A 12,640-nucleotide genomic window follows, 5' to 3' on the forward strand; every position below is an offset into this window, starting at 1 on the left:
GAGGCTGATCGACCCCGGCCTCCAAATCGGACCCTGAGGGGCCCCACCCACAAAATCAGACCCTGAGGGGCCACACCCACAAAATCGGACCCTGAGGGGCCACACCCACAAAATCGGACCCTGAGGGGCCACACCCACAAAACAGGAGCCTGAGGGATCCCAGCCAACAATTCAAGCCCTGAGGAGCCCAGGCCAAGGAATCAGATCCTGAGGGGCCCCACCCACCAAATCAGACCCTGAGGCCAAAGTGGCCCCTGAGAGGCACTCACAGTTAAAACGGATCCTGAGTTAAATGTCTTGCAGGGGCAGCAGGCAAGTCTCTCTTAAAGGGGCAGCCCGGGCAAACCACTATCTGTACTTCCTTTAGGAAATACACATCTAGTTATAGTGGTTTGAAAAAACCACTATATTGTAATCCGAACGCTGCTAACTTATTCTTCTTCTTATTATTATTATTAAGTTGATTTCCGCAATTAATGCGGCCCAAACCGCTTCACGCACAGACTCCGTTGAGGTGTCGTTTCGAAGCCAGCGTCCATGAGAGGTGTGCTAAGTATTTTTCGTGTCGATTGGATTTGTAGTTTTTGCGCAATTTGCGTTTGAAAATTTTTTTTACCGTCATTGGAATGCACTGTCTCCAATGCTTTTCAATGGGAAATGGCAAAACGTGCCCTGAGGCGATTGAAATGGCAGTTGAGCTCATTGATATGCGCAGGCAAACCCAGTTACTATGCCAACGCCTACGAACTTCACTTGAACCCCAGCACAGAGCCTCTGCCACATAATATCAGCTCTTAAAGCGAAACTCACAGAACAAATGCAAATCTAGCTTTATCACATGACACATGCCCCTGAGAGAGAATGTGTGCGCCAAAGTGGATTTAAAAGAAGCCCAGTGAGCCAAACTAGCTCTTAAAGGGCCAACGCGCCAAAGTGATTGTTAAAGGGCCAGCGCACCCAAATGAGTCTTAAAGGGCCGACACACCAAATCGGAGGCTGAGCCACCCCGGCCTCCATATCGGAGGCTGAGCCACCCCGGCCTCCAAATCGGAGGCTGAGCCACCCCGGCCTCCAAATCGGAGGCCGATCGTCCCCGGCCTCCAAATCGGAGGCTGAGCGACCCCGGCCTCCAAATCGGAGGCTGATCGACCCCGGCCTCCAAATCGGAGGCTGAGCCACCCCGGCCTCCAAATCGGAGGATGAGTCACCCCAGCCTCCAAATAGGAGGCTGAGCCACCCCGGCCTCCAAATCGGAGGCTGAGCCACCCCGGCCTCCAAATCGGAGGCTGATCGACCCCAGCCTCCAAATCGGAGGCTGAGCCACCCCGGCCTCCAAATCGGAGGCTGATCGACCCCGGCCTCCAAATAGGAGGCTGAGCCACCCCGGCTTCCAAATAGGAGGCTGAGCCACCCCGGCCTCCAAATCGGAGGCTGATCGACCCCGGCCTCCAAATCGGAGGCTGATCCACCCCGGCCTCCAAATCGGAGGCTGAGCCACCCCGGCCTCCAAATCGGAGGCTGATCGACCCAGGCCTCCAAATCGGAGGCTGAGCCACCCCGGCCTCCAAATCGGAGGCTGATCCACCCCGGCCTCCAAATCGGAGGCTGATCCACCCCGGCCTCCAAATCGGAGGCTGATCCACCCCGGCCTCCAAATCGGAGGCTGATCCACCCCGGCCTCCAAATCGGAGGCTGAGCCACCCCGGCCTCCAAATCGGAGGCTGAGCCACCCCGGCCTCCAAATCGGAGGCTGATCCACCCCGGCCTCCAAATCGGAGGCTGATCCACCCCGGCCTCCAAATCGGAGGCTGATCCACCCCGGCCTCCAAATCGGAGGCTGATCGACCCAGGCCTCCAAATCGGAGGCTGAGCCACCCCGGCCTCCAAATCGGAGGCTGAGCCACCCCGGCCTCCAAATCGGAGGCTGATCCACCCCGGCCTCCAAATCGGAGGCTGAGCCACCCCGGCCTCCAAATCGGAGGCTGAGCCACCCCGGCCTCCAAATCGGAGGCTGAGCCACCCCGGCCTCCAAATCGGAGGCTGAGCCACCCCGGCCTCCAAATCGGAGGCTGATCGACCCCGGCCTCCAAATCGGAAGTTCATCGACCCCGGCTTCCAAATCAGAGGCTCTTTGACCTCGGCCTCCAAATCGGAAGCTCAACGACCCCGGCCTCCAAATTGGAGGCTGAGCGACCCCAGCCTCCAAATCTTACCCAGAGTTGCCCCGCCCACCAAATCGGACTCTGAGAGGCCCCGCCCACCAAATCGGACCCAGAGTGGTCCCGCCCACCAAATTGGACCCAGAGTGGTCCCGCCCACCAAATTGGACCCAGAGGGGCTCCGCCCACAAAATCAGACCCAGAGGGGCCCCTGCCACAAAATCAGACCCTGAGGGGCCCCTGCCACAAAATCAGACCCTGAGGGGCCGCGGCCACAAAATCGAACCCTGAGGGGCCCCAGTCACAAAATTGGACCCTGATAGGCCCTGGCCACAAAACGGATCCTGAGGGGCCCCAACCACAAAATCGGACCCTGAGGGGACCCAACCACAAAATCGGACCCTGAGAGGCCCCGCCCACCAAATTGGACCCAGAGTGGTCCCGCCCATGAAATTGGACCCAGAGGAGCCCCACCCACAAAATCGGACCCAGAGGGGCCCCTGCCACAAAATCGGACCCAGAGGGGCCCCGGCCACAAAATCGGACCCTGAGGGGCCGCGGCCACAAAATCGGACCCTGAGGGGACCCAACCACAAAATCGGACCCTGAGGGGACCCAACCACAAAATCGGACCCTGAGGGGCCCCACCCACAAAATCAGGCCCTGAGGGGCCCCACCCACAAAATCAGACCATGAGGCCAAAGTGGCCCCTGAGAGGCACCCACAGTTAAATCGTATCCTGAGTTGAAAGTCTTGCAGGGGCAGCAGGCAAGTCTCTCTTAAAGGGGCAGCCCGGGCACCATTTCAAACCACTATCTGTACTTCCTTCAGGAAATACACATCTAGTATTATTATTACTATTCAGTTGAATTCCGCATTTAATGCGACCCGAACCGCTACACGCACAGACTCCATTGAGGTGTCATTTCGAAGCCAGCGTCCACGAGTGGTGTGCTAAGTATTTTTCATGTTGATCGGATTTGTAGTTTTTGCGTAATTTGCGTTTGAAAAAACATTTTCCTGTCTTTGGAATGCATTCTCTCAATGCATTTTAATGGGAAAATGTTGCTATAGGGAAAACATGGGGCAGTTGAAAGGTGGCAGTTAAGCTCATTGATATGCGCAGGCACACCCAGTTACTATGCCATCGCCGACGAACTTTACATGACCCCACCAATACAAAGTTTCTACCAGATAATATCAGCTCTTAAAGCGAAACCCAAGCACAAATGCAAATCTAGCTTCATCACATGACGCATGCACCTGAAAGATAATGTGCGCCAAAGTGGATTTAGAAGCCCAGTGCGCCAAACTGGCTCTTAAAGGGCCGATGCGCCTAAGTGATTCTTAAAGGGTCGGCACAACAAAATGAGTCTTAAAGGGCCGGCGTGCCAAATCGAAAGCTGAGTGACCCCATGCTCCAAATTGGAGGCTGAGCCACCTCAGCCTCAAAAATCGGACCCAGAGTGGCCCACCAAATCGGACCCTGAGGGGCCCCGTCCACTAAATCGAACCCTAAGGTGCCCCACCCCAAAATCGGACCCAGAGTGGACCCGCCCACAAAATCGGACCGAGTGGCCCCACCCACCAAATTGGACCCTGAGGGGCCCCACCCACCAAATCGGACCGAGTGGCCCCACCCACCAAATCGGACCCTGAGGGGCCTCGCCCACAAAATCAGACACTGAGGGGCCCCGGCCACAATATCGGACCCTGAGGGGCCCTACCCACAAAATCGGACCTTGAGGAGCCCCACCCACAAAATCGGACCCTGAGGGGCCCCGGCCACCAAATCGGACCCTAAGGGGCCCCGCCCACAAAATCGGACCCTGAGGGGCCCCGCCCACAAAATCGGACCCTGAGGGGCACCACCCATAAAATAGGACCCTGTGGGGACACGCCCACCAAATCGGACCCTCAGGGGTCTCGCCCACCAAATCGGACCCTGACGGGCCCTGCCCACCAAATCTGTCCCTGAGGGGCCCCGCCCACCAAATAGGACCCTGAGGGGCCCCACCAACCAAATTGGAACCTGAGGGGCCCCGGCGACAAAATCGGACCCTGAGGGGCCCCACCCACAAAATCGGACCCTGGGGGTTCCGGCCACAAAATCGGACCCTGTGGGGCCCCTGCCACAAAATCGAACCCTGAGGGGCCCCAACCACCAAATCGGACCCTGATGGGCCCTGGCCACAAAATTGGACCCTAAGGGGCCCCACCCACCAAATCGGACCCTGAGGGGCCCTGGCCACCATATCGGACCCTGAGGGGCCCCACCCACCAAATAGGACCCTGATGGGCCCCGGCCACAAAATCGTACCCTGAGGGGCCCCACCCACAAAATCGGGCCCTGAGTGGCCCAACCCACAAAAATCAGACCCTGAGGCCAAAGTGGCCCCTGAGAGGCACCCACAGTTAAAACGGATCCTGAGTTGAAAGTCTTGCAGGGGAAGCAGGCAAGTCTCTCTTAAAGGGGCAGCCCAGGCACCATTTCAAACCACTATCTGTACTTCCTTCAGGAAATACACATTTAGTTATAGTGGTTTGAAAAAACCACTATATTGTAATCCGAACGCTGCTAACTTATTCTTCTTCTTATTATTATTATTAAGTTGATTTCCGCAATTAATGCGGCCCGAACCGCTACACGCACAGACTCCGTTGAGGTGTCGTTTCGAAGCCAGCGTCCACGAGAGGTGTGCTAAGTATTTTTCGTGTCGATCGGATTTGTAGTTTTTGCGCAATTTGCGTTTGAAATTTTTTTTTCCCGTCATTGGAATGAACTGTCTCCAATGCTTTTCAATAGGAAATGGCAAAACGTGCCCTGAGGCGATTGAAATGACAGTTGAGCTCATTGATATGCGCAGGCAGACCCAGTTACTATGCCAACGCCTACGAACGTCACATGACATCTCCAGAACAGAGATTCTGCCACATAATATCAGCTCTTAAAGTGAAACCCACAGCACAAATGCAAATCTAGCTTCATCACATGACACATGCCCCTGAGAGAGAATGTGTGCGCCAAAGTGGATTTAAAAGAAGCCCAGTGAGCCAAACTAGCTCTTAAAGGGCCAACGCGCCAAAGTGATTGTTAAAGGGCCAGCGCACCCAAATGAGTCTTAAAGGGCCGACACACCAAATCGGAGACTGAGCCACCCCGGCCTCCAAATCGGAGGCTGAGCCACCCCGGCCTCGAAATCGGAGGCTGAGCCACCCCAGCCTCCAAATCGGATGCTGAGCCACCCCGGCCTCCAAATCGGAGGCTGATCCACCCCGGCCTCCAATTCGGAGGCTGATCCACCCCGGCCTCCAAATCGGAGGCTGATCGACCTCGGCCTCCAAATCGGAGGCTGAGCCACCCCGGCCTCCAAATCGGAGGCTAATCCACCCCGGCCTCCAAATCGGAGGCTGAGCCACCCCGGCCTCCAAATCGGAGGCTGAGCCACCCCGGCCTCCAAATCGGAGGCTGAGCCACCCCGGCCTCCAAATCGGAGGCTGAGCCACCCCGGCCTCCAAATCGGAGGCTGAGCCACCCCGGCCTCCAAATCGGAGGCTGAGCCACCCCGGCCTCCAAATCGGAGGCTGAGCGACCCCGGCCTCCAAATCGGAGGCTGAGCCATCCCGGCCTCCAAATCGGAGGCTGAGGGACCCCGGCCTCCAAATCGGAGGCTGAGCGACCCCGGCCTCCAAATCGGAGGCTGAGCGACCCCGGCCTCCAAATCGGAGGCTGAGCGACCCCGGCCTCCAAAATCGGAGGCTGAGCCATCCCGGCCTCCAAATCGGAGGCTGAGCCACCCCGGCCTCCAAATCGGAGGCTGATCCACCCCGGCCTCCAAATCGGAGGCTGAGCCACCCCGGCCTCCAAATCGGAGGCTCATCGACTCCGGCCTCCAAATCGGAAGCTCATCGACCCCTGCCTCCAAATCGGAGGCTCTTTGACCTCGGCCTCCAAATCGGAAGCTCAACGACCCCGGCCTCCAAATTGGAGGCTGAGCGACCCCAGCCTCCAAATCTTACCCAGAGTGGCCCCACCCACCAAATCAGACCCAGAGAGGCCCTGCCCACCAAATCGGACCCTGAGGGGCCCCGCCCACCAAATCGGACCCTGTGGGGCCCCGCCCACCAAATCGGACCTGAGAGGCCCCGCCCACCAAATTGGACCCAGAGTGGTCCCGCCCACCAAATTGGACCCAGAGTGGTCCCGCCCACCAAATTGGACCCAGTGGGGCTCCGCCCACAAAATCAGACCCAGAGGGGCCCCTGCCACAAAATCAGACCCTGAGGGGCCGCGGCCACAAAATCGGACCCTGATGGGCCCCAGTCACAAAATTGGACGCTGATAGGCCCCGGCCACAAAATCGGACCCTGAGGGGCCCCAACCACAAAATCGGACACTGAGGGGACCCAACCACAAAATCGGACCCTGAGAGGCCCCGCCCACCAAATTGGACCCAGAGTGGTCCCGCCCACCAAATTGGACCCAGAGGGGCCCCACCCACAAAATCGGACCCAGAGGGGCCCCTGCCACAAAATCGGACCCAGAGGGGCCGCGGCCACAAAATCAGACCCTGAGGGGCCCCAACCACAAAATCGGACCCTGAGGGGACCCAACCACAAAATCGGACCCTGAGGGGCCCCTGACACAAAATCGGACCCTGAGGGGCCCCGGCCACAAAATCGGACCCTGAGGGGCCCAACCCACAAAATCGGACCCTGAGGGGCCCTGCCCACCAAATTGGACCCTGAGAGGCCCCGCCCACAAAATCGGACCCTGACGGGCCCCGGCCACAAAATCGGACCCTGAGGGGCCCCACCCATAAAATTGGACCCTGAGGGGTTTCGGCCACAAAAATCGGATCCTGAGTGGCCCTGGCCGCAAAATCGGACCCTGAGGGGCCCCAGCCACAAAATCGGACCTTGAGGGGCCCCTCCCACCAAATCGGACCCTGAGTGGCCCCGGCCACAAAATCGGACCCTGAGGGGCCCCACCCACAAAATTGGACCCTGAGGGGCCCCACCCACAAAATCAGGCCCTGAGGGCCCCCACCCACAAAATCAGACCCTGAGGCCAAAGTGGCCCCTGAGAGGCACCCACAGTTAAATCGTATCCTGAGTTGAAAGTCTTGCAGGTGCAGCAGGCAAGTCTCTCTTAAAGGGGCAGCCTGGGCAGCATTTCAAACCACTATCTGTACTTCCTTCAGGAAATACACATCTAGTATTATTATTACTATTCAGTTGATTTCCGCAATTAATGCGGCCCGAACCGCTACACCCACAGACTCCGTTGAGGTGTCGTTTCGAAGCCAGCGTCCACGAGTGGTGTGCTAAGTATTTTTCATGTTGATCGGATTTGTAGTTTTTGCGCAATTTGCGTTTGAAAAAACATTTTCCTGTCATTGGAATGCACTGTGTCAATGCATTTCAATGGGACAATTTTGCCTTAGGGAAAACATGGATATGCACAGGCACACCCAGTTACTATGCCAACGCCTACGAACTTTGCATGACCCCAGCAGGACAGCGTTTTTGCCAAATAATATCAGCTCTTAAAGGGAAACCCAAGCACAAATGCAAATCTGATCTACCCTGGCCTACAAATTGGAGGCTGAGCCACCCAGGCCTCGAAATCGGACCCAGAGTGGCCCCACCCACCAAATGGGACCCTGAGGGGTCCCACCCACCAAATCGGACCCAGAGTGCCCCCGCCCACCAAATCGGATTCTGAGGGGTCCCGCACACCAAATCCGACCCTGAGGGGCCCCGCCCACCAAATCGGACTCTGAGGGGCCCTGGCCACCAAATCGGACCCAGAGTGGCCCCACTCACCAAATGGGACCCTGAGGGGCCCCACACACCAGACCCTGAGGGGCCCCGCCCACCAAATTGGACCATGAGGTGCCCCGCCCACCAAATCAGACCCAGAGTCGCCCCACCCACCAAATCAGACCCTGAGGGGCTCCGCCCACCAAATCAGACCCAGAGGGGCTCCTCCCACAAAATCAAACCCTAAAGGGCCCCATGCACAAAATCGGACCCTAAGGGGCCCCCGCCACAAAATCGGACCCAGAGGAGCCCCGGCCACAAAATCGGACCCTGAGGGATCCCGTCCGCCAATTCAGGCCCTGAGGAGCCCAGGCCACCGAATCGGATCCTGAGGGGCCCCACCCACCAAATCAGACCCTGAGGGGCCCCACAGGCCAAAGTGGCCCCTGAGAGGCACCCACAGTTAAAACAGATCCTGAGTTGAAAGTCTTGCAGGGGCAGCAGGCAAGTCTCTCTTAAAGGGCAGCCCGGGCACCATTTCAAACCACTATCTGTACTTCCTTCAGGAAATACACATCTAGTATTTATAGTGCTTTCTTCAAAGCACTGTATTGTAATCCGAACGCTGCTAACTTATTCTTATTATTCAGTTGATTTCCGCAATTAATGCGGCCCGAACCGCTACACGCACAGACTCCGTTGAGGTGTTGTTTCGAAGCCAGCGTCCACGAGAGGTGTGCTAAGTATTTTTCGTGTCGATCGGATTTGTAGTTTTTGCGCAATTTGCGTTTGAAAATTTTTTTTTCCCATCATTGGAATGCACTGTCTCAATGCATTTGAATGGGAAACTTAAAACGTGCCCTGAAGCGATTGAAATGGCAATAAAGCTCATTGCTATGCGCAGGCACACCCAGTTACTATGCCAACGCCTACGAACGTCACATGACGCCCCCAGGACAGAGCTTCTGCCATATAATTTCAGCTCTTAAAGCGAAACCCACAGCACAAATGCAAATCTAGCTTCATCACATGACACATGCCCCTGAGAGAGAATGTGCGCCAAAGTGCGCCCCCGCCCACCAAATTGGACCCTGAGGGGCCCAGCCCACCAAATTGGACCCTGAGGGGCCCAGCCCACCAAATTGGACCCTGAGGGACCCCGCCCACCAAATTGAACCCTGAGGGGCCCCGCCCACCAAATTGGACCCTGAGGGGCCCCGCCCACCAAATTGGACCCTGAGGGGCCCCGCCCACCAAATTGGACCCTGAGGGGCCCCACCCACCAAATTGGACCCTGAGGGGCCCCGCCCACCAAATTGGACCCTGAGGGGCCCCGCCCACCAACTCGGACCCTGAGGGGCCCCGCCCACCAACTCGGATTCTGAAAGGCCCCGCCCACCAACTAGGACCCTGAGAGGCCCCGCCCGCCAGCTCGGACCCTGAGGGGTCCCGCCCACCAACTCGCACCCTGAGGGGCCCCACCCACCAAGTCGGACCCTGAGGGGCCCCGGTCAAAAAATCGGACCCTGAGGGGCCCCACCCACAAAATCGGACCCTGAGGCCAAAGTGGCCCCTGAGAGGCACCCACAGTTAAAACGGATCCTGAGCTGAAAGTCTTGCAGGGGCAGTAGGCAAGTCTCTCTTAAAGGGGCAGCCCGGGCACCATTTCAAACCACTATCTGTACTTCCTTCAGGAAATACACATCTAGTATTATTATTCAGTTGATTTCCGCAATTAATGCAGCCCGAATCGCTACACGCAGACTCCGTTGAGGTGTCGTTTCGAAGCCAGCGTTCATGAGAGGTGTGCTAAGTATTTTTAATGTCGATGAGATTTATAGTTTTTGCGCAATTTCCATTTGAAAAACATTTTCCTGTCATTGGAATATATTGTCTCAATGCATTTCAATTGGAAAAATTTGCCATTGAGAAAACATGGGGCAGTCGTGAGGCGATTCAAATGGCAGTTAAGCTCAATGATATGCGCAGGCACACCCAGTTACTATGCCAACACCTACGAACTTTTCATGACCCCTACAGGACAGAGTTTCTGGCAGATATCAGCTCTTAAAGCGAAACCCAGAGCACAAATGCAAATCTAGCTTCATCACATGACGCATGCCCCTGAGAGAGAATGTGCGCCAAAGTGGATTTAGAAGCCCAGTGTGCCAAACTGGCTCTTAAACGGCAGACGCGCCTAAGTGATTCTTAAAGGGCCGGCGCGCCAAATCGAAAGCTGAGTGACCCCAGGCTCCAAATCGAAGGCTGATTGACCCTGGCCTACAAATCGGAGGCTGATCGACCCTGGCCTACAAATCGGAGACTGATCCACCCTGGCCTCCAAATCGGACCCAGAGTGGCCCCGCCCACCACATCGGACCCTGAGGGGCCCCGCCCACCAAATTGGACCCTGAGGGACCACCACCAAATCAGACGCTGAGGGGCCCCGCCCACCAAATCGGATTCTGAAAGGCCCCGCCCACCAAATCGGATTCTGAAAGGCCCCACCCACCAAATCGGCCCCCGAGTGGCCCCGCCCACCAAATTGGCCCCCGAGTGGCCCCGCCCACCAAATCGCCCGAGTGGCCCCGCCCACCAAATCGGCCCCCCGAGTGGCCCCGCCCACCAAATCAGCCCCCGAGTGGCCCCGCCCACCAAATCGGCCCCCGAGTGGCCCCGCCCACCAAATCGGCCCCCGAGTGGCCCCGCCCACCAAATTGGCCCCCGAGTGGCCCCGCCCACCAAATCGGCCCCCCGAGTGGCCCCGCCCACCAAATCGGCCCCCCGAGTGGCCCGCCCACCAAATCGGCCCCCCGAGTGGCCCCGCCCACCAAATCGGCCCCCCGTGTGGCCCCGCCCATGAAATCGGACCCCGAGGGGCCCCGGACACAAAATCGGACCCCAAGGTGCCCCGGCCACAAAATCGGACCCCGAGGGGCCCCACCCACAAAATCGGACCCTGAGGGGGCCCCACCCACAAAATCGGACCCTGAGGGGGCCCCGGCCACAAAATCGGACCCTGAGGGGCCCCGGCCACAAAATCGGACCCTGAGGGGCCCCGGCCACAAAATCGTACCCTGAGGGGCCCCGGCCACAAAATCGTACCCTGAGGGACCCCACCCACAAAATCGGACCCTGAGGGGCCCCACCCACAAAATCAGACCCTGAGGGGCCCCACCCACAAAATCGGACCCTGAGAGAGAATGTCCACCAAAGTTGATTTAGAAGCCCAGTGAGCCAAACTAGCTCTTAAAGGGCCAACGCGCCAAAGTGATTGTTAAAGGGCTGGCGCACCGAAATGAGTCTTAAAGGGCCGGCTCGCCAAATCGAAAGCTGATCGACCCCAGGCTCCAAATCGGAGGCTGAGCCGCCCCGGCCTCCAAATCGGAGGCTGAGCCGCCCCGGCCTCCAAATCGGAGGCTGAGCCGCCCCGGCCTCCAAATCGGAGGCTGAGCCGCCCCGGCCTCCAAATCGGAGGCTGAGCCGCCCCGGCCTCCAAATCGGACGCTGATCCACCCCGGCCTCCAAATCGGACCCTGAGAGGCCCCGCCCACCAAATTGGACCCAGAGTGGTCCCGCCCACCAAATTGGACCCAGAGTGGTCACGCCCACCAAATTGGACCCAGATGGGCTCCGCCCACAAAATCAGACCCAGAGGGGCCCCTGCCACAAAATCAGACCCTGAGGGGCCCCTGCCACAAAATCAGACCCTGAGGGGCCGCGGCCACAAAATCGGACCCTGATGGGCCCCAGTCACAAAATTGGACCCTGATGGGCCCCGGCCACAAAATCGGACCCTGAGGGGCCCCAACCACAAAATCGGACCCTGAGAGGCCCCGCCCACCAAATTGGACCCAGAGTGGTCCCACCCACCAAATTGGACCCAGAGGGGCCCCACCCACAAAATCGGACCCTGAGGGGCCGTGGCCACAAAATCGGACCCTGAGGGGCCGTGGCCACAAAATCAGACCCTGAGGGGCCGCGGCCACAAAATCGGACCCTGAGGGGCCCCAACCACAAAATCGGACCCTGAGGGGACCCAACCACAAAATCGGACCCTGAGGGCCCCTGACACAAAATCGGACCCTGAGGGGCCCCGGCCACAAAATCGGACCCTGAGGGGCCCAACCCACAAAATCAGACCCTGAGGGGCCCTGCCCACCAAATTGGACCCTGAGGGGCCCCGGCCACAAAATCAGGCCCTGAGGGGCCCCACCCACAAAATCAGACCCTGAGGCCAAAGTGGCCCCTGAGAGGCACCCACATTTAAAACGGGTCCTGAGTTGAAAGTCTTGCAGGGGCAGCAGGCAAGTCTCTCTTAAAGGGGCAGCCCGGGCACCATTTCAAACCACTATCTGTACTTCCTTCAGGAAATACACATCTAGTGTTAATTTTGTTATCTTTATACAGACTCCGTTGAGGCGTCGTTTTGAAACCAGCGTCCACGAGTGGTGTGCTAAGTATTTTTCGTGTCGATCGGATTTGTAGCTTTTGCGCAATTTGCCTTTGAATTTTTTTTTTCTCATCATTGGAATGCATTGTCTCAATGCATTGCCATAGGAATACATTGGGCAGTCGTGAGGCAATTTAAATTTGAGGACCAGTTGCGGCAGTTAAGCTCATTGATATGCGCAGGCAGACCCAGTTACTATGCCAACGCCTACGAACTTTACGTGACCCCACCAGGACTTAGTTTCTGCCAGATAATATCAGCT

At 57.8% G+C, this 12,640-nt stretch overlaps 1 protein-coding gene across 3 annotated transcripts in view; it reads right to left on the minus strand.

Moving 5' to 3' along the window:
• Nucleotides 1–12,640, minus strand: part of TENM2 (teneurin transmembrane protein 2) — a 6,300,157-nt gene that overhangs the window by 1,047,503 nt on the left and 5,240,014 nt on the right. The window lies entirely within an intron of this gene.

The sequence above is a fragment of the Dendrobates tinctorius genome, unplaced genomic scaffold, assembly GCF_039654945.1.
Source record: "Dendrobates tinctorius isolate UK_male_01 unplaced genomic scaffold, ASM3965494v1 ptg000108l, whole genome shotgun sequence".
In the NCBI taxonomy this organism is placed as follows: Eukaryota; Metazoa; Chordata; class Amphibia; order Anura; family Dendrobatidae; genus Dendrobates; species Dendrobates tinctorius.